Source organism: Zea mays, chromosome 10 (genome assembly GCF_902167145.1).
Source record: "Zea mays cultivar B73 chromosome 10, Zm-B73-REFERENCE-NAM-5.0, whole genome shotgun sequence".
Lineage (NCBI taxonomy): Eukaryota > Viridiplantae > Streptophyta > Magnoliopsida > Poales > Poaceae > Zea > Zea mays.
This window is the reverse complement of record NC_050105.1, coordinates 45,981,838-45,985,517: the sequence shown is the minus strand read 5'-3', so window position 1 is coordinate 45,985,517 and position 3,680 is coordinate 45,981,838. Positions and strand designations below refer to the sequence as shown.

At 45.6% G+C, this 3,680-nt stretch overlaps 1 long non-coding RNA gene across 1 annotated transcript; it reads right to left on the bottom strand.

Annotated features, from left to right (window-relative positions):
- Positions 1 to 422: 422 nt before the first annotated feature.
- Positions 423 to 1,204, bottom strand: LOC109943161 (uncharacterized). Its single transcript, XR_002265880.1, has 2 exons — positions 984 to 1,204; positions 423 to 865 (listed from the first exon to the last, which is right to left on the bottom strand). It is a non-coding gene; the product is annotated as an uncharacterized lncRNA (long non-coding RNA).
- Between the last annotated feature and the right edge of the window lie 2,476 nt (positions 1,205 to 3,680).

Here is a 3,680-nt window from a genome sequence, read left to right as displayed (position 1 = left end):
AAAGAAAATCATTTTCCCTTGCTACAAGCGTTCGACTGTGGGGAAATAAAAATGGGAAAATCCTTCTCTAGATATCTCCACCGTCCCTTGCACCCTACTTGGATTTTTTTCACCATGGAGGGCTCCTTTGGATGCTTGGAAAGAAAATACACATGTATTTACACCCCGAAGGGAATTTCCACCCTACACCAGACATCCCTGCCCCACTAGGTGATTAGAACCCTCTAGAGGTAATTTTACCCAATATCTATTTGGGAGGGATAGGGATTAAAATCCCGACCAATAAAAAATAGAAAATTCAGAAAACATAGAAATATAAATTGTTGCGGCAATACATAAAATTATTAGCAAGGATAAAAATATTCATACAAATCCGAAGTACATGCATCAAACGAAAATATTCCATATAAATCCGAAGTACATAAAAAGGTAAATTGTCACAAGGCAGTCCAAAGATAACCATTCCAAAGTTCATACAAGAGTTTCTCATGTCAACCTTCACTACAATGTCTCAAAACCAGATACAAAGAAGCCAAAAATGAAGCACCATCTGCAGCCATCAGCTTGTAAACACCAACTCTCATGTTGCATGTTGCCTAAGATAGTTGCATGTTGCCTTAAAAATCTCGGGCTCCATACGAAACTCTGACTTACACCAACTCTCATGCCCCTCTAGAATTTCCTTCATCTTTTTAGCACCAGTATATTCAGAAGTATGAACTGGCCTTTTCTCATCATTAAGGCACTGAAGTATGGCAGGAACTATTACAAAAAACAATTCATCGTCTTCTTTTTGTTGTAATTGCATGAATTTCCTAATTTTTTCCTTTCGATATTCCATAATCTTGTCACTAGATCCCATTATCTAAGAGTTGCAAATAGTACATAACTTAGTTATAGTATTAAAAATAGTAAGTGATAAACAGATAAACAGGTAAACAGATAAACTGATGAATTAATTACCATATTGAGAAGTGAGTTACCGTGGTAGCTTCTGTTCTGAGCGAAATCCCAGCGTCAGGGAGCACTGTCGTCTGCTGATCACTGCATATTAATTGAGAAGTGAGTTTACAATAACATATTATCAGTCGTGGTCGAACAACACAAAAGAATTTTTACGACAAAAAGTATAGACCCAGATAAATATATCAGATGATGTTTTGAAATGTCTAAAACATTTCATTGCATGGGGTTGTCCTCAAGTACGATCAGAATAGGAGGTATCCAACTATTAATTTGTTTGGCATGATAAAGGTACATTTTGCAGACATAAAACTTGCTCCTTCCTTTCATTTAAAACTTGCTAGTGCTCCTACTATTCGTTTCACCAATAACGTTTGAAATACCAAGAGGAGCTGACATTTGTAGATAGATATAAAGATGAAGCACTTTAGACGCATAGACTCTGGCTAGGCCTGAAGAGCGGCGGCTGCATTAAGGTCTGCTTGGCCCATGCTAATTAGGCGTTGTCGGCTGAAACTTCTGCTAAAGAATGTACTAGAACATCCGCGAGAACGAAGAAGTTGATGTACCTAAAACTTCTCCTATGCCACAGATTTGCCGCAGACTGTGTCGAACGGAGAGGATCTGAAACTTCTGCTACGCTTCGGATTTGCTGTAGATTGTGTCGAGTGGAGAGGGGCTGAAACTTCTGCTACGCTCTCGACTTGCTACAGATCGCGTCGAGTGGAGAGGAGCGGCGAGCGGCGTGGGCGTGTTTCCTAGCGATGGAGGAGTGAGCGGTGATGGCTGGCGCTGGTAGCGTAAACCCTAGCCGCCATGGCGAAACACGGACTTGTGGAGGAGAAACACGAAACACGGAGGTCGAGCTAGAGAAGGGAACGAGAAACACGAGCCTGGAGACGTTTTTTTTCATCCCCGTGGATCAACGTGGATAGAGTGAAAAGGCCCGGGACATTTTTGGCCCACACATCATCCAAAAGGCAGCCCGGGATAAATAGTGAAAAAAAGGCACGGGTCTCATCTCCCCCGCGGTTTGGGCCGGGATCCCTGTGGGGAATGCAGCATCCAAAGGAGCCCGGAGAATATCTCCTGCGTGCTCTTATCTCCACGTCGTGGATTTTTTTAGAAGCCCAGCCTTGTTCCTATCGCCTCCTCTCCCTGATCCTCAAACGGACACTCCCTAGAAAATTTTTTTCTGCAGCCGCCGCCCCAGCCTTATCTGTCACGGCTCTCCCTCTCTGATATTTTGTTTCCTTGCCATGCGCGTGCTCTGGTCCAGCTCGCCGGTCGGCCGCCCGTCACTTGTAGCTGCTCGCTTGCCGTTGCATCCTCTCGGTTAGGAAATTTGCGCGCTCCCACCATGCTCCAGTACCCTGCCGTTGGCTTCTCCTCCAACTCTAGCCCCAGCTCCGGCTTCGCCGCGGTGTCTATGCTCGCCCAGGTCGCGACCTCAACGCTGGTGAGCTCGCTTCGAGCTCCATCCATGACCACCTTCTTCGCTGCTCCAGCTCAGGTCACGCCCGGCCTAGCTCGGATCTCGCTCCAGCTTGCCGATGTCACCGAGCAGAGCGTCACCTTAAGCTCTCTACCATGGCCGCGCCCTCCCTGCTGCAGCTCGCCCCGTGCCCCTTGTGCACGCGCAGATGAACGCCGTCCCAGGTCCTGCTCAGTGCTTCGTCAGGCGTCGAGCTTAGCTCGGTCTTCGTTTCTCTGCAGCGTCGTACACGACAAGCCATCGCTGCTCCCCACCGCACTGAGCTGCTCACGTTTTTGCTCCTTTCGATCACCATCGACCTCTGCGTGCGAGCTCCCTCTCCAGCCATTCCCGACATCATCGTCGTTTTAGCCGCTATATCGCACCTTGCGTTTGTGCCAGAAGACGAAAGGGAACCACCAGTGCAACTCTTGTCAAATATCGGTGATATGCGCAAGCCGAACATCATCGTCGTTTTACCTTCATGTGCTCATCCTCGGTCTCCGCCTCGCCATCACTCTCTGTCGCAACACCATGTCGACGAGCTGCGATTCTCGCCTTCGTGCACACACCTCGCAAGATGCTGCTCTAGTACTCGCCAGTTGGATGCTGAGCTGAAGAAGACCCATGTGCGACGCCACTAAATGCTCGATGAAAAGCTTGAACTAAGAATTATCGTGGTTCTTGCGGAGTTCGCGTCGAATTTGACCAATAAGAAATATCAGGGTGTTTGGGAAAAGAAGAAGGCGACGTTCCGATGCGTCGCTCATCAGGCGTTCGATCGAAGACTTCAATCGGAGACTGTCGTCGTTCTTGCAAATATTAAGTCGGATAATTTTAGGGTGAGCTGGTTCTCTGCTTCTATTATTTTATTTTAATAAATGAATTAGTGGAATAGATTGCGATATTTAACGTGTGATCGACGAAAAGTCCGAATTAGTATTCGTTAATCGATGTAGTCGGTTTGAGCTGAATTTAATATTGGCGCGCATTTTTGTTATTCCTATCAACCGAAATATTAGATGAGTGTGTGTCGTTACTAAATAAATTAGAAGCGAGTAGCGTTATCGAGCCGACTTCAGTCGAAATCCGAGAAAACCCTGTGGTAGATGTAAATACTTCAGATATTTAAGTTGATAAAAAATAATAATAAAATACAATTTAGGTGGTAAGTGTCTTGGTAGATATATAGGTCTATTAATTCAAGTAATCCTATTTATACGATACAGTTATGATTACGTGT